At 41.4% G+C, this 22,530-nt stretch overlaps 1 long non-coding RNA gene across 1 annotated transcript; it reads right to left on the minus strand.

The window, feature by feature from the left end:
* Positions 1-338: 338 nt before the first annotated feature.
* LOC124794673 lies at positions 339-18,371 on the minus strand. The gene is made up of 3 exons (XR_007016595.1): positions 18,213-18,371; positions 18,037-18,108; positions 339-470 (listed from the first exon to the last, which is right to left on the minus strand). It is a non-coding gene; the product is annotated as an uncharacterized LOC124794673 (long non-coding RNA).
* Between the last annotated feature and the right edge of the window lie 4,159 nt (positions 18,372-22,530).

Raw genomic sequence — 22,530 nt, forward strand, 5'->3', positions numbered from 1 at the left:
TTTCAATATCAGAGCTCATTTCATCAATACGTCTTTGTACAGTGCTGTTACTTAAAGGAATTCTTTTGATTACGTCAAGTGGAGGTTTGTGCAGAACAGTTGTTAAAACCTCTTCAATAGCGGGTAAAATTAACTGTTCTCCGATGGTGTGCGGTTTTCCAGATTTCGCTATAAGCAATAAGATGATGTAAGATACCCGCAAGCCATCATCGTTACTTTGCGATGTTGAAGCGAACATACTGTCCACGGTGGGTCTCTTATCATATTTTTCCTTCAATGTTTGAAAGTATTTCAAGTCTTTACCTATTTAATCAGGATGACACGAGTCACTGCTCAAAACTTTGTTGCATAAAAGACATATGAGCAATCGTTTCTCTGCCTTTGATGGAAGAAAACCAACTTTCAAATAATAAACACTGTATTGTCGACATTTATGCTTAGATTCAGCGATTTTTCGTATCAATTGTAGCCTGCAAAGAAAAAAAATGTTTGTTTTAGTAATCATGAGGTGATTTTAACACGATATGTCTATTTTAACAGAATAGAATTAATTATTGCAATGAAAAAACCAAAATAGCAGCGGAAAAACTGTTTCTAATTATTAAAAGCAATAAACTGTTAAGACCCGTTGTTTAATCGTCGAAGCTTTAGCAGCCACGAGATTAAGTAGCCGGTTTTTAATTAATCATTAAAGAAAATGTACACCTAATTCACGAGACCAATGCCTCGTTTCATAAGCATAGATTCTCTTTATTAGTTGACTGTATTATTATTTAGTTGTATTGCATTCAATAAGAGCAACGCCTTATTGGTTAGTACTGATTCTTATTGTTAATACAAAAAATAAGACTGAGAAACTTGAAAAGCTATTTATTATAAATTTAGTATATCGCTAACAAATGGGCAGGTACGTATTTTTACGGCACTGGCAAACACTGACATCGATTTACTCACACTTTTATTCTCAAAAATTCCGGATACAAATGAGTAACGTTTCGTCCTTGGGATTCGTATTTATATTAGTGAAGCTTGCAAGCACAGCCAACTCGTATTTCGTCCCTCTGCACGTCTAAGCAAGCATCTCGGGCGAGCGGGCGCGCGGGTGGCACTTTGCAAGTTGTACTGAATATCGGATATAATTGGTTTTACAAGTTGCAGTCGCTGACCTTCTTAAAATACACTAGGTGCTCAAAAAAAATTAAGGTGGTTAAAAATTTTCGTAGACCCCCACTTCCAACTTGTGAACCTCCATTTTTTTTTCACGCCAACGTGGAGCCCCGTCTGGTCTCCCGGGGACCCCTGGGGGTCCACCTGGACCACTTTGGGAGCCACGGATTTAGAGTAAATTGTCACTTCTTGCTCCTTGCAGATAACTTGATTAAATCATTCTGCAATTCGTTTTGATCATCTGATGACTTTACATGACGGTAAATGACAGCATCTTTTGCAAACAATCTAATAGCGCTGCCCAGGTTGTCTCCTATATTGTTTATTTGCATCAGGAACAACAGAGGGCGTATAACATTTCCTCGGGAACTTCTATTTTACTCGATGACTTTTTGTCAGTTATTAAGAACTGAGCTTTTTGACCGAAAATAACGAATCCATTAACACATCTGAGACGATACTACATAGACACGCAATTTCATATCAGCGCACACTCCGCTGCAGAGTGAAAATCTCATTCTGAAATTTAGACCTATTCTATCAGCATACTCTGAAAGGAACTTTACTGGTATACAACATAGACTGGGAGCGTTGCCTTTCTTAAGTGGTTTACCTGCATCGCTGCACCCAGGATATCTACTTCTAAATTATTCATGTTGGCTGTTGTTCTTAATTCGAATTCTGGAGTATTTATTTCGACTTCTTTTGTGAAGGATTTTCGAAAAACCGTGTGCTCGGTAACTCTGCTTTAGCGGCGCTGTCGTCAATAACATCGCCATTGTTATCGCGTAATGAAGGTATTGATTGCGCCTTGCCACTGTGTACTTAACATAGGACCAAAGTCTCTTTGGGCCTTCTGCAGATTTCGAGACAGAGTTTCGTTGTGTAAAGCATTAGGAGCATCTAGCACTGAAATTGACGCTAAATTTCGAACATCTATAAAACTTCGCCAACCTTGGGAATTTTACGTTCTTTTAAATTTGCCATGCTTTTTTTGTTGCTTCTGCAATAGTTTTGTGTACCATCGGGGATCAGTACCATCTCTTATTACTTTATTTGGTATACATGGTATTCGGGAGTGACCGTTACAGACTTCTAGGACGTGTAGATAATGTTTTGAATAGGAACCCATGTGCAGAAACGTACTGTTTCCGATTTACTACAGTTTCAGTTCAGATGTGTAACGTTTACACGCCTGCTGAGGGAAAGAGAAGTTGCTTGTCCTGGTGTGCAATAGGGTAGACCCGATGATGTGTACTGGTATTTAGGGTTGATAAATGTACCTCCAGGAGAACCATAAGCGGCTATTAGCGGTGCTCTCTGCCGGAGATTGATGTATAAAGCTGGCTCTAAAGGTAGTACGACCTGTACGAAACTAATCCGTATGCGACGTACCACACCCCTCACAGCGACTTGGCTGTTCTCTTCGTTTTTCTTATTGATTACTGTTGAAACTACACGGTTGACTAATCCTTAACGTGACCACCGCTTATATTCGACTTAAATGCAGGAACCCGTCACAGGCAGCTAGTGGCAGCTCTAGCCTTGGACAGTATACAAAGCGTGTCAGGAGGACGCGGATAACAAAGCAATTCCTGTCGTAATGCGGAAACGAAGTGATTTTTCTGACGTCAAAAGAACATGATCATTGGTTTTCAGGCAAAAGGTGGAAGCACTTCCGATATGGCTAAGTCTGTTAACTGTTCGTGTGCCACTGTGCTTATAGTATACCGTAGACGGCAAAATAGCGCAATCCTAAACCGTCGCCGAGACGGCTGTGATAAACCATGGGCCATAGCTGACAGTCGTGAATGATGATAGCAGAGGGATACACAAACAAAGGGATATGCAACTGTTGAGCAACTGATCGCCCAGAGTAGTGGGGTAATGGGGCTCCAAGGACACTTTTGACATCAAATTGATATAAAAATCAATTGAAGTGAATAATTAAATACCTCCACCACCCCACCCCCATCCCTGGATGACGTCATGGGTTTTCCCCCAGCTGGCATGTGGATTCTCCCCTCCCCTCCCTATCCTGCTGTCCCACCTGCTCTATTGGTAGGAATTTCGAATGCTGGCAGGAATTTTGAATTTTGAGGGAAATTCAAAAAACGGTGGGAATTTCAAAAATGCCGGGAATTTCTTCGTGCCAATGCTTTTCTGACGTCCCACCCCTCCTCCCACCTGAGGAATTTACGGGAAATTCAAAATGGCTGTGCCCTTTCTGGAATTGGAACTCCAGTCGTTTTGGGCAAAAAGCCAAGAGCACCCACCCTACACAGGCAGACTGACCATATGCAGGAGAGGAAGGTAAGGTTAGTGTACTTTATTTATTTTGGGTGAGAAACTGAAGTAAAGATCGCTCCTAATTACGAAATGAATCACAAAGATTAGGTCTTATTACACATCTAGCTGTATAGCACCACACAAGGAGCACCTAAAATCGTAGTACTGCTCATAAACTGACGATATCATACAAGTGGTGTTATCCTGCTGGAAAAAAAAATTCACAATCCCACCTGAAACTAGTGGCAGATACACAAGATGATACTTACACCCACGAGCAGACAGGAAGAAGGCTAAAGTGGATGGTACTGCCTTTATTTTTGGCGGGAAATATGTTCAACTGGCGAGATGTTGGTGTTGAAGAGAGAGGAGTTTAGTAAGTACATTACGTATAAGCATGGACCTGAGGACTGTGTCCATCGCTGTTTGACGTCAGAGTTGCTGCAGACGCTTCCCTCTGCATTGCTCGACTAACACTTTGCAGCCCTGATGCTCGAAATTCAGGAAGGCCAACACACGCTATCACAACTGATGAAAAATGCTTCACTATTCTAATAAAACATCGAAATTGTCGTGAAAAAAACCAGCAGTCACAAACAGTGGATCATAATGCGCCTTAGCACTCTCCAGAATGCTTTTTTAAACGTCCACTGCACACTACTGTTCAACCTGCCCCGGCAGGCAGGGCGTTCGACCAGCCTCCTCAGCCAAGCACGAGGCAGTCCGGACAGTCAGCACTATCGATGCCGACAAAAGCTAAATATACACAATAGGCCGCAACGCCGGTGGGCCAGAGGACAAAGCGAGATAAATGACTTCTTTCCCACCTGCATGTTGTTTATCTAAGAGGGCAGCTGCGACCACCTGTGGAACATGCCCCTACACCTCCGCCCGCTAACACACTTTCTTCTGAGAGGGAAGACATTACACTGCAACAAATGTATTTAACATCAATGCACCTCTTATAAGCCAGCTTCTATTTTAAAAAATGCATCATGACGATGATGAGAAACAGTCCTGATTCCACAAAAATAGCTGCAGCCCATTTTCTTTTAGTTTTACGAGCAAAATCGATATAGTTTGAGAACATTCATCATGTTCAAATTATAAATTGTTGTGCACGAGGGCATTACATTCTTTTCAGACGGTTGAATTATCACTATAGAACGGCATCTATGCAGTCATTCTTTTACGTTTGACTGCTAGATACAGTTCACAGCTCTCTCTCTGTCCCTCCACCTCCCATCATTCTGTGACATCCAACAACATTAAAAAAAAATGCAGCACTGTCGCTGATTACATATGACAAAACTGCAGAGGTCGGAGCTCTATAGCGATACATGTGACAGATGTATTAACTTCTCTCACATCTCCTCTTCATGTCCACCCTGCATAAGATCGAAAAAAACTTCCACTATTTTGCTACGAAAGCCACCGATCACTGAAGGATGTCCTCATTATTTCGAAATTTTCATCGGAGTAAAGAAAAAATGAGAATTTAAACTCCGAAGAAAAAAAATCATACGGTCTGACGAAACGTCTAGTGATTTTTTTCAGTTCTATGGACAAAATTACATGGTTCGAGAGCGTCCTTGGCATTCAGATTAGCCTCCATCAACAAATTGTCATGCACGTGCATATTGCAGACTTTTCAGCCACGTGAAATAACATTACAGAATACAACCTTTCAAACTATCTGCTCACATGTCGGAAAAACACAACCATTTTACGTTCAGCAACAAGAAGCTGTAATTGAAGACGGTATTGTTGTTTTGTGCACAATGGCACGTCCTGTGTTTCCTGTACAATGGTATATCGTGCTAGGGTGTACGAAATGTAAAAAGAATATCGTTAGGGGTCTTGTAATAGAATCTCCTAACGTCATCCAGTAGAGAACCCATAAGATTCCACCAACACATCGAAAACAAAATACCGTCTGCTTCCAGACATCTCACTGTTTTACTCTATAGCTCGCCTCTACCGACCTGTTTGTAATGTTTCTGTCACCCAGCAGACCGTCATTCATAACAGCATATACTTGTGCCGTAGTTTCGTAAGCAATTTTGTCATAGCCTGTTTCACGCAGTCTTGTCACATGTCGGGAAGAAAACGATCATGTCTAGGTTTCACAATAAGTCATGATTCAAGTGGTGGTTACTTTACAGTTAGAGGTTATGAAGTAAGAAATAACGTAACACTTGCGGTGAAACATATTTTTAAACACGCAGTCGTGACGATAATAATGAAAACATTCATGACTCCATGAGAATAGATACAGGCAATTACTATTAGTTTGTCGAGCAAAGTCGGTGTATTTTGAGAGCATTCTGCACGTTCAAATTACAAAGTGTCATGCAAGAGGGTATTACATTCATTTCAGACATATGAAATACCGATACAGATCAGCATCTACAGTAATGTATTACGTCCGAGAGCACTCATCATTATCAGAGTAGGTTAAAAAAATAAACTACAAACTATCGCATCCGAACTTTAACCAGTCACCGAATCCCTGTAACAGAACCTCTTAACATCACCCTATAAGATTTTACCAAATCTCTCTCTTCCGATATACTGAAAAACAAATACTATCTGTGTGTTGACATCCTGCAGGTGGCTACACTGGAGTAGGTGGCGAGTGATCGAAGTCGCTTGCACAGACCCATGTAAGGTTTTTGTCGCCTATACTGGAAGAAGACCGTGTCCCACACATAATCAATCACAAGACATTGATACATTGATACATTGTTTTCCTGCTGTAAAACATCCAAGCTGTCCAGCTTGGCATACAGTCATAAATTTTGTTTTTCTACCATGACTTCGAGGTCTATATCAGTTTGCTAAACGAACTTTAACACGTTTCGATCCATTGGATCTCATAGAAAGTTGAACACTGTATGCTGCTCACACAACATACAGGATGGTAGAAATAAAACACAGAGGCGATGTTTCTTATTGATAAGAATGTGGCAGATTCATAATAAATGGAAACTGGAAGAGTTTTGGGTATTGTAGAGCAGTTCCAAACAGCTGTTCGAAGGTGATGACCTATACATTTAATCCCATCTCCCAAAGTGGTTAGGTAGCAGATATCTCGGTGCTCCATTTCGAAGAGACCAAGAGCATCGTTTCCTCATTTTGCAGTCATGTACATGATCACTTTTCTGGTGTTGGCCAACCCCAGGGCTGGCTGATGCCTATCAACAACTGGAGAGAGGTCCAAGAGAGCTTGGCCTGGTAGTCAATGTCTAAAAGACCAAACATATGACAGTGACCAACCAGCGAAACCTATCAAATCTCAGGATAGCCGACAAGGAGTTTGAAAGGGTGAGAGACTTAAAGCTAGACAGGGATGAATGACATCAGCAGTGAGGTTAAAGGCCAACGGCCTTACCGCAGTGGTAACACCGGTTTCCCTCAGATCATCGAATTTAAGCGCTGTCAGGCTGGGCTAGCCCTTGGATGGGTGACCATCCGGTCTGCCGAGCGCTGTTGGCAAGCGGGGTGCACTCAGCCCTTGTGAGGCAAACTGAGGAGCTACTCGATTGAGAAGTAGCGGCTCCGATCCCGGGAACTGACATACGGCAGGGAGAGCGGTGTGCTGATCACATGCCCCTCCGTGTCCGCATCCAATGACGCCTGTGGGCTGAGGATGACACGGCTGCCGGTCGGTGTCGTTGGGCCTCCATGGCCTGTTTGAGAGGAGTTAAGTGAGGTGAAAGCTAAAATATCAGCAGGCAACAGATGTACTTTGCCACACTACCCATGCTTAGGAGCTCACTTCTATCACGAAAATCTAAAATATTCATTCATAAAAAAATTATGAGACCAGTTGTTATGTATGGTGCAGAGAAGTAGACCATGACTGCAAATGAGGAAAGGATCCTTAGCATTTGGGAGCGAAAGGTTCTGCGTAAAATATACTGCGCAATATACAATCAAGAAGGTTGGCGCACCCGTACGAATGCAGAATTAGAATAAATTTTTTAAGAACCTGACATTGTCACTACCATCAAAACAAGAAGACTGCAGTGGGAGGGACACGTGGTCAGAATGGAGAAAGATAGAAGATGTAAGAAGATTTTTGATGGCAGGGCTGGAGGCAGACGTCGGAAGGGACGTCCCAGGAAGAGATGGGTGTTCAGAAGTGAAGAAGACATAAAAAATCTGGGTCCCAGAGGACGGAGACGGAAAGCCATGGAACAGATAGAATGGCAGGATACTGCGACGCAGGCCAACGCCTTTCAAGAACTATAGAGGAGTAAGTAAGTAAGTAAGTAAGAACATGTTTCCTCATCTTGCAGTCGTGTACATGATATCTAGGCGCGCAGTCCGGAACCGCGGGGCTGCTACGGTCGCAGGTTCGAATCCTGCCTCGGGCATGGATGTGTGTGATGTCCTTAGGTTAGTTATGTTTAAGTAGTTCTAAGTTCTAGGGGACTGATGACCACAGAAGATAAGTCCCATAGTGCTCAGAGCCATTTGAACCATTTTCGTGTACTGATAACTTTTCTGGTGTTGACCATTCCCAGAAGGTGCTGTTCACAACATGCGCGGGGCAGTAGAAATAAAAAGAGGTACTGTTATCTCACTGGTGAAAAAATACGTGGAAGGAATCGCAGCATATGGAAATAGGACAACTCTGCAACTTTGAGGAACAGCTCCAAACAACTGTTTGAAGGTGATGATATCTATATTTAATTCCATGTTCCACAGCGACAAGTAGTAGATGTCCAGTGTTCCGCCAAGGCTCTCTCCTTCTCAAATAAGTGGTATCAGGCAATCATTATGTGGCAATCAACAGTATACCAGTGGGTGGATGGGATGGGAAAGATATCGTTGATATGGGGCGATGTAGTGTAATAAGCACCATAGTTGATAGCACGACCAGTTTTAGCAAATTTACGTTTTACCGAAATTTTAACGCTAGCCAATGACATAGCAGAATGCTTCCCAATTTCTGTATCATCGCTAAGCCATCCGTCCACTACTTTGCAAATACCATATACTACACTGCAAATGAAGATAAGTGACTGTGCAATACGTCCATTGGGTCATATACACGACAGTATACCACACAGCGTCCTATACCGATGCAGTTAGATTATGTACTTATTTCTGGTGCGAAATTTATGATTACGACAGGGCTTCTTTTCCTATGTAGATGGGAGTCACAGAGTATTTTCGCATTCATATGATAAAGTCGGAGAGTGAAAAATCTCCCCGCATTGTCCTTGACCAACCCTCCCTGCAACACTATCGCAGATTTAATTTGCACCTGACCAGAAGTAGGACAGTACTATACCCGCTACATTTCACGTGTCATGAAGGAACTGAGCGAGCTGTTCAGCAAGGACTTTCCGCATCAGTCTTACCAACGGCGCACATCCAAGTGCACAAGATCGCTCCAGATGCACGCATGTCGAGAAGGTTAGCACCCATTATCAGTGTTGTTGTGATGCAAGATGGAGTTCCAGACGGATGAAGTTTGAGAGATGTTACGTAAATCAACTGCGCTATCTATTTTGAAGTGTTATTTCAGTGTCTGGTGTCAGTACCAAGAAGGTATCGGCAAAAGGAAAATGATCATAGACCATATACAGGTTACACGGTTCTGCACCTAAAAACGCTATACTGTTAAAGCCATATGGTTCCCAAAGTATTAACCGTGCGGAATGCAACACTCTTAATACTCTAAAGCAGCACATATGTGTCCAACATCTGACATACAACCATCTTGGAAGTTTTCTACGCCAATCACTACGGTGATAAACTTCAAGGTGGGAAAACTACTTCCTTCTACACTATTCTGGTGTCCTAGGAAGTGACCGAGCAAATCCTCGCTGTGAAGGTATCGTCGGTGTATATCTTCCACTTGAAGTTTGTATCAACCAACTAGAACGAAGTCTGGAGACTGTTGTTCTGTTTGTTAGGAAGTTAACGGATTTTATATGTCTTTTTAAGTCGGTAATGGACGTACACTCAATCATGTTTCTCCCGTCAGTCATGCTTAATAGTAGTAGTAGTGGTAGTAGTGGTTTTGACGGATGCAGCCATGCTTCAATAGGAAATGGAGTGAGGAAAAATGACATGAATATTTCGATAGTTGGTACAGTGCTTTACCATCAACGCCCTGCTGCATGAAAATGCACTCAAAGAAACGGCGACTTCATACGAGGGAGTAAGCACCATGATCAGTAGCCAAAGGAGATGTAACGGTCTTACTGCCGTTTACAGTAGCATTGTCACGATCCTGGTAGCATTACTCTTGCACAAAGAAGTTCTGGTCTGATGTCAGGTAGTTTTGCTCATGTGCAGGATAAATATCAATTTCGCCCTAACATAATGTCTTTAAAGAACACCCTCCTCACACTATTAAGGCAGATATGTGTGGCATCAGTCCACTCTCCTACACAAGACGCTACGGAATTACTTACGTCTGTTAAACACACTGATTCCTCTTTAATATTAGCTTGTGAGGACCTATCCTAATTCGGTAATATCTATATTCGACTGCATGTGTTACACCACTGTCCTGGATTGGGATACATATTTTTCACTTGCTTTAATATAGCATTTCAGTGCAATACATCGAAAGACTTGCAGCCGGCGAACAGTCTACCCGACAGGAGGCCCTAGTCACACGACATTTACATTTAGTGCAATACATATATCGCTTTTGTTGACGTACGTGTCAGGAAAACTAACGTAGTTTACAAGGGAGGAGGGGGGTGGGCATTAAAACTGAACGAAGATAGAACATACTTTTTAAGCTTTTCTCGGTCTTGAGTGTCCAGGTACCCGCAGCTCACCTCAGTTACCCGCATTTCATGATATTTTTCTCTAAATTTATGTATTCTCAGTCATCTTAAGTAAATTTGGTAGGCTTACGCGATTTTACTTATTTCGTCGTATATCTCTCAATTTTACGTATTTCCCATTAATTTGTTGTAATTGTACCAGGTTTCCCTCAATTTTTACCGATTTTACGTAATTTTTCATGTTTTTTCGATAGTTTCCGTAAGTATCCGATCATATTGCTGGCATACCCATGCGTTGTTTGATTTTATATGAGGATATTTGCGTGTCTTGTACAGCAGCCTACTAAAACGTTCTGAGAATTCCTCTCTTCCAAATGATCTACATGCATGTATTTTGGATAGGGAGGTCATGAAAAGTTTAGTACCACTCGCTTTGTACTAGATGAGACTCAACGAGTGGTGCAGAGATGATAGATACGTTGGCAACTAGAAGTCTGGAAACAATTCCGTGTATTTCCAAGACACATCAGAGAGCTTGTCTGGTGGCTCATGTAGTGATGAACTTAATGGAAACTTAAAGTGTGGAAACAGTTCTACATTCTCATTTGACTTCCACTGTACCGTATAGGGATCTGCAACAGGGAGTTGACATGTATAAAGAGCTGATGTCTGTTGCTGCTCTGATGTTTTTCCGATAAGCATACGCTCTTATTGCTTACCAGATGAGCTTCGCTAATTTTGTTCATTCCTTCCAACTCTGATACATTCCCACACCCGCGTCAGGGCATCTACAAACTGTAGATGTCGGGTCCATTTTTGCCCTAGTAATAAGTTATTCGTTAGCTGACAGTGTGTTGACAGCACTTAGCATCCTGGACCACAAGACCTTCCCTTCTGCCTACCTACAGAGTGCATCTCCCCGGCCCCGGCAGCGTAATTTATGTACGGACAGTTAGTAATTTATGCATTCGAATCGCAACTGTCCGCCACTGACAGCGTTACACACATACACATACAGACTGTGCAGGCGTATTGCCAACCGCGAAGTCTCGATCTTAACCACTTGTACGTTATTTTCTGCAGTGCAAATAGTGCAAATCTCTTCGCAAAACGGTTCTGTAGGGGATGTAAGCACATTTAAACTCCTCCTGGCAAAGAGCATAACATCTTCAATCCAAGTTATATTACCAATATTTCGTACAAGATTGTCTAGATGCTCCAGTAATAACAATAAACCATGTCGTCCTGATGCTGCTATCACACCTTTTATACTGTTAAAGCTCCCAGATGACGACACATGATCGTCCCATTTCCACTATTTTGTGTGTTAGAAGCCCGCTGGATGGAGGGAGACCATGATTCATGAGTATTATTCTTATGCACAAGTATTATTCTTGTGTACGAGATAGAACAGCACATTAGTTGGATAGTATAGTGTAGCACTACATGTGGGATATGATCCAAAGGGGGATCCACCTGTGGAAGGAGTGGGTCAGGTTTATCAAGCCATCCATGACACATGCAGAGACACAGAAACACATAGAATAGAGCAAATGCACTGCATCTGAAAATATATTTTTGGAAGTGACTGGGTGCATTCGGTACAGTGGTATACTATACTATCTAACTAATGTGTTGTTCTATCTTCTAAAAGAATATAATTTCCGAAACGACAGACATATTTGTCATTGTTACCTTGAATGGTGATTTACCTATAGCTACTATGGCCTATCGTGATTACTCTACTTGAAAACTTTTGTTAAGCTAAAGTTATAGGTTATGTGGCCCCTCTGACAGTCCCTCATCTCTACACGTCACACAAGCTGCAACAACCATTCTGGATGCAAAACACATTTTGGGCACATGGAAAGGTACGTACATGGATTTATCGTGAATTCATGATTATTATTCCACGTCGTTCAATTCAACCACTATACTTATTCCAAATACTGTCATTATTTAAAATTATGAAAGTGCAGAAGTTTCGCACGGGTCCCCTGGTCGATAATTAATATGTTTGTTGTTGATTTCATTTCGTGTAACCGTGTCTTCATCAGTGAATGGTATAAATGGAGGCAAATGACGGTTGCCATTTAACCAAAGACAAAATTCAAATCGTGTGACAGTGTCCCGAATGTGAAGACTGTGAAATGCGTACAAGTTTTCCAAATGTAATGTTCGCTATACACATGATCGTTGGACACTGATGCGTGCAGAAAGTTGACGTGTGCTGGTACCAAGACCATGGCGCACCATTTCAACAATGTGTTGCAGTTCCGAATGTTCAAATGTGTGTGAAAGCTAAGGTCATCAGTCCCTAAGCTTACAAACTACTTAACCTAAATTATCCTAAGTACAAACACACACACCCATGCCCGAGGGAGGACTCGAACCTCCGCCGGGACCAGTTGCAGTTCCCCTATAGGTTGTTGAACTACACGCCCAGAAGAAAAATGGGAACCTGGAAGAATGCGCGTTTCAAGTAATGTACTGTAAAATCTGATACACAGTATACGATTATAAATTCGATATACCGGAGAGCGCCGATGGTGTTCCTCGACATCAGTATAAGCACTACCATCGCAGAAGCTGTAAACATACACCATATCCACATATTCTTCATTATTGTAGGTGTATGACATTTTAGCCAGAGCGTTTACAAACAACAATTAACCGATGTTTCTCTCTGATACATTCTCAGTCTCTCGAACCACTTCAGTCACAACACGCCATGGGCAACAGGGCGTTAAATGGCGTACTTTGATGGCAGAAAGACATCTCGAGCAAATAGGTTGAAAGCAACGAGTAGGTTGGGCTGGAATAAAATTTCAAAGAGTTTGAGTGGGTAAGACACACAAGTGTGCATCTCTTGCCTAAAAAAAAATGTGCATCAAATGTGTTCTATCTCGGGAACGATTCGGAGAAGGGTGTATGTCCATATTAAGTTTTTGTTTCAAAAGAGCCTTCTTGTCATATACTTGAATATTGACCATTCCTCCTGGGACACCCTGTATATGTAAGCAGTTAAAACATTATTAACGATAGGAATGTCTGGAATTTGGTGTAAACAAGCTTGCTGGTTAGTGAACAGTTCGGAGGCACATCTGCTCTGCTGCCCAGTAGCAGTGGGAGACTGCTGGAACACGTTGCAGTAAATCGATAGCCAGCTGTCAATCACTTTCTTGTTTAGAACGCCTGTGCGCAGCACTTCCTTTAGGCTTGTAGTTTCTCACCCTTAGGCACAATATCACCATTGCAGGAGGGACTTTCTGCATTTGCTCTTGACTGACTTGCCAATAAAGCCGATTGTGAATTCTGTTGAAACAAACACCGCTACGTGTCGCATATACTCCTGCGACTCGTGGTTGATAGATAAAGTGCGTGTAACCCTTGTTTCGGTTGATGATTATAGACATGTGTTCCGTCTATGCATATGCGTGTTTCCCGTCGCTGTCCTTGTACATAATTACGGCTGTAGTCAAAGCACTGCAGAATATCAACGGAAAAATACTCTGATCGGAGCACGAAAAGGCGAATATAGCCCTGTTTAAAAGACTGACTGAAAACTGGGTACCAGCTTCTTCATTCTACCTTTGAAAATCTTCCCAAAAAAATTCGCATGCGAATATATTCGCGCTCTTTTTAGCATGTTACTCACCTCTCACTCCCACAACGTCCCCTAACTGTAACTCGCTCACACCCACTAATCCATCGCTGTGAAGTCGCTCTTACCCATCCACTCCCACTTGCCCATTCTCGCTCATTGATTCAGCCCTGCTCATTCTCATTATTTCTTTGTCTCTCTGCCACCATCTCCTGTTCATTGCCCCAGTCTCGTTCGTTCTGTCGTACTACTACTGTCTTCTCTCACTGTAACTATATCCCTCGCGCTCTCTCTTACTGCTACTGTCTCATTGATTCCTTCCCAATGTTGCTGTCGCTTCTCATTGTTTCTCTCTCTCTCTCTCTCTCTCTCTCTCTCTTGCTCATTACCACTGTCATTGATTGTCTCTCATTATCACTGTCTCTCACCCACTTCCATTTCCTCCTTCTCATATTCCTCTCGCACTGGTACTGTCTGCTTCACTCTTTTTGTAGCACTGTTCTATCACAGTCAGCCATGTTCCATTGCCCCTGTGTCCCTCTGTTTCTCTCACGCTGCCAATGTCTCCTTCTATTTCAGCATAAAAAAGCGCGAATATGTTGGTATGCCAAAATTTTTGGGAAAATTTATAAAGATGCTGAAGAAGGTAGAATGAGGCAGCTGGTAACCCACTTTCCAGTCACCGTTTTTTAAACAGCAGCATATTCGCCTTTCTTGTGCTTTTCCCCTTGTTTCCTTCTTTTCCCTGTCACAGCAGGGCATATCACTCATGTGGAAAGAACTTCGCGGTCAGTAAAACTGATAGTTTACTTACGTGAAACTGAGACAACGCAAAAACTAATTTTATACCCCAAACCTGATTTTTGTGTGCATAAAAATTTTGCATGTGCTTCAGTACAACAACATGGTGCTTTCAGACCCATTATGATGATAATGCAGGCACTTAACAGCATATTTATCTGTTTTCTCCTCGCACATGATTTTACATGTATATTTTACGTGTACAATTAGAGTAACTTCGAATCTCTGTATCAAAAAGAATGGTTCAAATGGCTCTGAGCACTATGGGACTTAACTTCTGAGGTCATCAGTCCCCTAGAACTTAGAACTACTTAAACCTAACTAACCTAAGGATATCACACACATCCATGCCCGAGGCAGGATTCGAACCTGCGACCGTAGCGGTCACGCGGTTCCAGACTGTAGCGCCTAGAACCGCACGGCCACTCCGGCCGGCAATCTCTGTATCGCGGAAATGGATAAGGATGTAAAAAATTTTCAATGTTGTTCATGATATGGATCTCAGGAATATATTATGAAAATAATATCCATTTGTGGCTAGATTTTGGTACCCAGAAACCATATTTTTTTAGTGTTTCTCGATAGCTGATAAATATTATTGAAAATGGGAAGATAGCACTTCTTGATAAAATCATTGAGAATATAGCGCTAAAATTTGACTGATTTACTGAAGTTATTTATGATGTAGATTTCGCCTCACACTGGATATTACGTGCCTATTTTCGTGTTTGTATAATTTAATTTCGAGCATCTGTATTCCGCAAACGGATAAAGATATCAATAAAATTTTCAAGACTGTTTGAGATCGAGATTTTAGTAATATATCGTTAATATTGTAACCATTTGATGTGCATTGGCGTCTTGGAATTCGTGCTGAGATTTTGCTAAAAAATGGTAAAACAAATACGTTTTCTGGGGTTCCCTAAGGAACTGCACATGAGATAATAAATTTGAACCCCTGTATCTCGAAAACGAATAAAGGATGTTTGAGACGGGGATCTTAGGAATATATCATCAAAAATATCAACTAGTTTCTGTGCATAGCCGTTTTGAAATGCGCGGCTCGCATTTGGTATGAAAAAATGGTAGAAAAAACATTTTTGGGGGATTTTCTAAGAAATAACGATGCCTCCATACGCCATTAAAGGACCACTGCAGTCCTCGTCAAATTCAAAAAGACCTTAACGATTTGCGCCTTTTTCCTAAGCAAACGAAATTGTGTAATGTTCACATTTTAACCCTGTACTGTAGGATAGTGACACTAAGATGATCCTTCTGTTTGGTGTACATATGGTCCCTAGGTCAAAGTCTATCCAAAACAGCTTGACCCTACCTTCCTATCGCCATGAGCCCTGTCTGTAAGTGCAGCTCCCCCCGTCGGAGGTTCGACTCCTCCCTCGGGCATGAGTGTGTGTGTTGTCCACAGCGTAAGTTAGTTTATGTTAGATTAAGTAGTGTGATGATTTCAGCAGTTTGGTCCCATAGGAACTTACCACAAATTTCCAAAACCATGCCAGAAACCAGTCACTTTATTCCGCTCTTAGGACATGCAAGAAATATGTTATGGTAATATCACTGAGATATCATTTAAATTAAGCAAGCCATTTCTTTCCTGAAGTTGTTCTGAGCAGAGAGATAAACAACAGTCTACTGTAGAAAACTGACATACATGTTAACCACCCAAGGCACTCCATGTTGGATGCAAATATCATACTTTCCTGATTGGAAAGTAACAGAAGGTAATGATTCAAACATAAAAGGTTGGATATCGGTCACTTCTGTGACCAAGTTCTGTCTTCTCTCACCCAATGCATCGATTAAAAATTGATAATTTTTTGTGAAGGCGTTTTATGAACTATTGAAATTATGGTGTGGGAGTGAGAATACTGAAGGTGTAATGTGGAGGGCTAGGTTTTCCAAAACTCAACAGAATCTATTGGAATTTGAGCCTGCTTGACACTGTAATTGGTTTCTTTACTAATATGTTGGTTGTAAAGAGTAGTGGGGCAAAGTGAGTTTTGGCACAGATCTAATTTATTCTAGATGGCAGACTCTCCCCCCCCCCCTGCTCTCTTGTGTATATGTGGCATCATCACAATTATTATGTGTTGGAAATTGGCGGAAAAAGCTGAGCCCCTCCCTCCCCACCTCCTCTGGAGAACTGGGTAGAAAACGCCCAGAGTGATCTGAGCTGTTGGACTGGAAGGATCACATGATACGAAATTTAAATGAAAATAAAAATTCGAATTGTACAGGTTGGATCTCTTTATTTGGCGGTAAAAGCTCACCATTCTCTGCTTTTGGAAGATGTGAGTGTTGTAAAATACTTTAAAAAATTATCAACCTATCAAAAAGTAAATAAATATGCAAACAGATCGCATTTTTCCGATCGCGCTTGCGATACCACCACGAAATTGGCATCAATATCAACCACCACAAGTAATTACACTGATGCAGATCGCGTTAAACATATCTGACAAAACAGAGGTCCTTTTGACGGTAAATTATACATATCATCAAAAAACCATAACTTAAAACGTCGTCACAGGTACAAGAAACACTCACCACACATAATTACACTGCTGCAGATTGCAATCATGTCTTGTTCTAATTACCTTGATACTAATTGGTGAGAATAATGTCTCACAAAAGAACCAACTCTATACAGATCCAAAAACGTTGCTAATAAATATCTGTACATACCGCCTAACATGCGCCGAAAATGGAATCTATAATGATGCCTGCACCATCCTCTAACAGCTATGAATACATGTGCAGTGCTAGAAAACACCGTTACTGCACTGCACCAAATGCCAGGACTAGTGACAGCTCCAAGCAAAAACACCATTCCTGCACTGTGTAAGAACTACTAACAGGTTACTGCAGGGCTTCCTTCCACGTGCAGTAACTGCCAGGGGTTTCGTGGTGCAAGAGGCGATTGCCACCCGTCCACCAGGTAGGTAATATTATTCTTAGGTACTACATTGTGTGATGTAAATTGGGCAGTTTTTTTCTCCTCATCTGTAGAAGATAGAAGTGTTATCCTGTTCTAAGAAGAATATACACAACTACCCCAGCTTCACTTTCCGTGCCCCACACCCCCAATTTTTTATTCCCCCCCCCTCACGCCCTCTAAAAAAGGCGGGAAAAACTGTGCTGTTGGTGTGGAAGGTGCAAGCATCATCCTGTAGGGGGATACCCCAGCTATGTACAAATAACGAACAGAAAATCATAAACATCTATAAGTCCACCTTCAGATCCAAACATGTTGCAAATATCGTGAAAAACTTCGTCTAAACTTCACCCATAGATCATGAACACATACCCAACATACTTCTAATAGCGTTCTATGGGACGTCACAGCTGTCCTTGAAGTTACTTGATTTGCAACAGTTCGTTGAGTCAGGTACTTACAAGCTGCATGTGTCTCCCTATTTCCACTGGATGCTGCTTCAAGATCTTGGGAGGTTGTGCAGGCACTGTCTGCTAACAGCATCAAACAGAAACACTGTTACTGCACTGCACTGGGACTGCTGACGGAGTCCTGCACGTTGCAAACACACAACGCAAGTAGATCATGGAATACTCACCATTCCAGCCAGCCAGGTGAAGGGATGAGCTACATCACCAGAACGGGAAAATCCCAGTACGGGGAATTTGGACAACACGTTGATCACTGAAAAGGGCCTGCTATGCTCCCAGCAGTGGCAGGTCTTGAGACAAGCAGCGATAGCTTCTTACAGCTCAGACTCCATAATAATCTGCAACCTCAAAAAAGTGAAGTGCATCAACAAACGGTGTCTCAGAAGATAGCATTGCACTATAAATATCATCTTTGAAAGCTACGTATCTGTATGTAAATTAGTATTGATTTATCACATCTTTTATATTTTTTCATTAGGCAAATGTTTATAAAAACATCGTATTCTCCGCAACTATACAGCAAATGTGGGATGAGTACCTCACATATTGTCATACTTGTGTTGTTATTTAACGAAAAGTTTATTATTTTGCCAGTAACTTTATCTGAATATTAATTGCAAGTGCTATTAAAAAACTATGCTAATTTAAAAGTGGTTAGTTGCATGTGTCAGTGGCCACCATAATTGAAATGAAAAGAAGAAACTTCTGTCACGAAGGCACTAGTAATTGTTTAAAAATATGTAATGACAATCTGTTGTCATTTATCATGAGCACACTTGCACAAGAATTCTGACTTCTATATTTTTGAACCAATCATTACTTATATGTATTGTAAATGAATTGAGTGTAACCGAATGTATATGACATTGCTTTATTTAAATATAGCTGTAATATATTAGTTTAGTCTGGGAAATGATCATGTTGAATCAAATAATGTCTTTAGAACGATTTATTTTTGGTGACGACGGCCTTCAACCAATGGAAAGGCAGACAGTAGCTGAACACTATTAGAGTCAAATGGAGACTGGGACTTTTGGAGTAAAGAGCTCAAGGGGCAATTCTGGACACTTACGTTTGTACTGGAAGAAGACAGATTTGCCTGTAGTAAAGTGCATGAGTTGGTCATCTAGCTGATTGATTTTGGGCAGTGAACGGCCGCTACCATACTTTAACTTCTGAAGGGACGTTATATTTCGAGAGGTCTCAAAGTTCTCCAGCGAAGGAGTACATGTGTTAAATGGTGATTCACCACGTTTAACTCTGAACTGTTTTGAGCTGGTGAATATTTCGCAAATTGTGATTACTAAATGGACTAAGTTTTCGCTTATCTGTGATGACTATTTACTCTGGGGAATTTTAGTCTGGGAAATTTGCTACCATTCTCGTCCTGATCTCAACACAACTTTACTCGATTTGATATTTTCTGTCTGTATTTTAAATGAATATCGTAGGGCCACATCCCATTTATTTCAGATGTCCTTTCTGGAATAAAACATTATTCAGCATAATTCTCATTCGTCTATAGCAAGTACAGACGTTAGAATAGAGCCATGTTTATTAAATTATTCATTTTACTTTATTTTGTATTTCTGTGTGTTTTCTTGACTCGCAATTTTAGCCAATGCATAGAGTATTTGACTGTAGGATCACAGCCACAGGTTATTATTTGGATTGAATTAGCTGCAGGGCATAAAAGCCGATGCGCGTGGCTCGACTGTGAATATGTCGAGCTATTCCTTCTAAACAGGGCCGTATATAGACCAAGTACCAGAAGTACAAGCAACTGCAGGTAAAGACACAACTGGTTTGGTCATATGGACTATTGTTTATGAAGAGCAACTACTCAACAGAAACCGTTAGGAACCATCGTAATTGGGGGCTCGTCTGGGATATGAGTCTAGTCCCTTTAAAATTGCAACTGAAATTCTAACATTTTACACTATTGTGTGATACTCGTCCTAAATTTATTGCTTGTTAAATAATTTGTATGGGGGCTCTGAACATAACATTTTGGAGCAGTCGCGCGCGTGAGAACCGTTAGGAAACGCTTGGTGCGGGGAACTTCAAGAAAGAAAAAGAAGGCTATGCAGAGGCGTTGGTGAGTCGAATCTGCAGCGGCCAGCTGCAGCGGAGACCTCGACGGTGGAGCAACTCCAATGGCGGCCACGGCAACGCGGACCACAGGCGGTGATTTGGAGTTCATCATCATCGACACTTCGGGCAGCAGCAGTACAGGAGGAGCCAGCATGACTGATAAGTCAAGTACGTACGCCGATACTGTTAATATGTGTGAAACTGCAGCATCATTGTCAGTAATGGAACTTTCAGCAGTCACCCACATATGTTAGTGGGACAGTTAGTCCTATATCTGAACGTGGTGATATCGATAGGGACGATATTAATGGGGGAGGTAGTCTGAAATCAGGGAAAGGAGATTTAGTTGCGAGTGATTCAGGGGTGTGGTTAAGGAAAATTCTGACAAGTTTGAATTCTAAAACTGGGGTACTAAGTCCTAAGATGGGTTCAATAACAACAGAGATAGGTTCTGTTGAGATAAGCATAACAGAAAGTGTTGAGGTGAGGGAAATGAAATATGATAGAGAAGGGATGGCAGATCCAAAATTAGATGTTATGAGGAAAGATGCAAGCAAAATTTCTGAAGAAGTTGGTCTGGTTAACGACAGAGTCGACACCGTGGAAAAAGATTTTGGGGACAAGCCGGAAATTAGCTGAGCGGCGATGTAAAGAATTGTGTGCTGAGGCACAATACGATTGAAGAAGTGACCACCAAATCGGTTAACAATTTGCTTGGTATAGTGGTATAGTCTGATAAAGAGATGGTGAAAAGGAGACAACAGTTGTAATCAGAGATTAAGAACAAAGCCTTGCAGCGGGAACAGCGGATTGAAGAAGTACGTGCACAATTAAATGCTTTAGATGCAAATCAGGCTGCTACTATGATGGGTTTCCATAGAGTAATTCACGGACGAAAAAGTGTTTTGGAGATGATGGAAAATACTACCCAGTTGATTTTCTGCTGCGTGCAGAGGTAGATTTGTGAAAGGAATGTCGGCAGAGACAAAAATTTTGTTAGTTGAAAGAACATCTTGAAGGCAATGCACAATCATGGACAAATTTAATGAGTGCTTCATTTACTACCCAAGAAGTGTTTGAGAGCTATTTCCTGACGAAATTCTGGAGTGAAGCGAAACAAACACGACTTCAGAATGAGTTCCTAAACGGACCAACTTTCAAACACGGAAGTGGAACGATGGGGGATTTTTGTGAGAGTGAAGTGGCTGAATTGACGCATAAAAAACGTCTGCTGGAAGTGTTGATGGAGATTACGACGTTCAGCAGACGAAACATTTATAAAGGGATCTTGTCCACAGCTCGACAAATTCCATCGATGAATTTTTAGATTTCATCGAGAAACTTGACCAGGCGTTGAAAATATTTTGAACAGAAGACAGGGAAAAGTGTACCAGTATGGGAACAACCGTGATATCCACCATAATTATAATAATCATAACAGATATAATTATCAAACTAATAACAGTTTCCAAAAGGGAAATGGAAACTGGACCTTTCGCAAAGGAAATCAAAACTGAGAACGGAGATTTTAGAGGCAGGACTTCATGAAAGACAGCACCAGAAAAAGTGTCGGGAAACTAGAAACCTCCGCGTCTCAGGTCTGGAGGTGGCGCAATAAAGCGGCTCTGAAAATGAAGCGTTATTTTAAAACTTCTATGTGTTTGGAAAATTCGGCGAGAAAGCCACCAGTGTTGCAGACGGAGGTTATAAGAAATAAAAATAAAATGGGGAATAATTTTAAGCAGCGCTACCATAAAGAGTGCGCAAGAACTATTGTAAAATGTGGTGAAAGATTCGGTAATGATGATATGAGGCTGGAGAATTTAGATGGTGAAAGGGAAGTGAATGATGGAATGAATGTATGTTTGTTGAGAGAGTCAATGATCAAAAGAGAGACAGAGGTGGATATGAATTTGGTGGAGGTGGAATTTATGACGAATTCTAATGAGGTACTAGTCTATAGCAACAATTATAGAAATGTAGGTGAAAGCAATGAAGATGATAATGTATCGCAGAAATTAGATGAAACGATCGGTGAAGGCGGCGGAGTAGCAGTAGTCTCGTCAGCTGGAGATGAATTTTTGTGATATATCGACGGAAGTATGTGGAGGTATTCGTGAAGGCGGCGTAGCAATTGTCCCGTCAGCAGGAGGCCAATTTTGTTATATATCGACTGATGTTGGTAATTTTTTTGTTAAAGGGATGCAAAGGTGATGTTTTAGACGCAGAAGTTATGAAAGTTGAGGCTACTGATTCAGATATCTTGGAGGAAGGATTCTGTGCATTTATTTCTGTTGACGGAAGTGAACCAATGACTCATAATCAAAGCATGAATTATGAGTGATTGTGGAACAAAGAATCTGAAAGTAATGTGTTAGGTAATGGATCAGA

Source organism: Schistocerca piceifrons, chromosome 4, assembly GCF_021461385.2.
Source record: "Schistocerca piceifrons isolate TAMUIC-IGC-003096 chromosome 4, iqSchPice1.1, whole genome shotgun sequence".
NCBI classification, from domain to species: Eukaryota; Metazoa; Arthropoda; class Insecta; order Orthoptera; family Acrididae; genus Schistocerca; species Schistocerca piceifrons.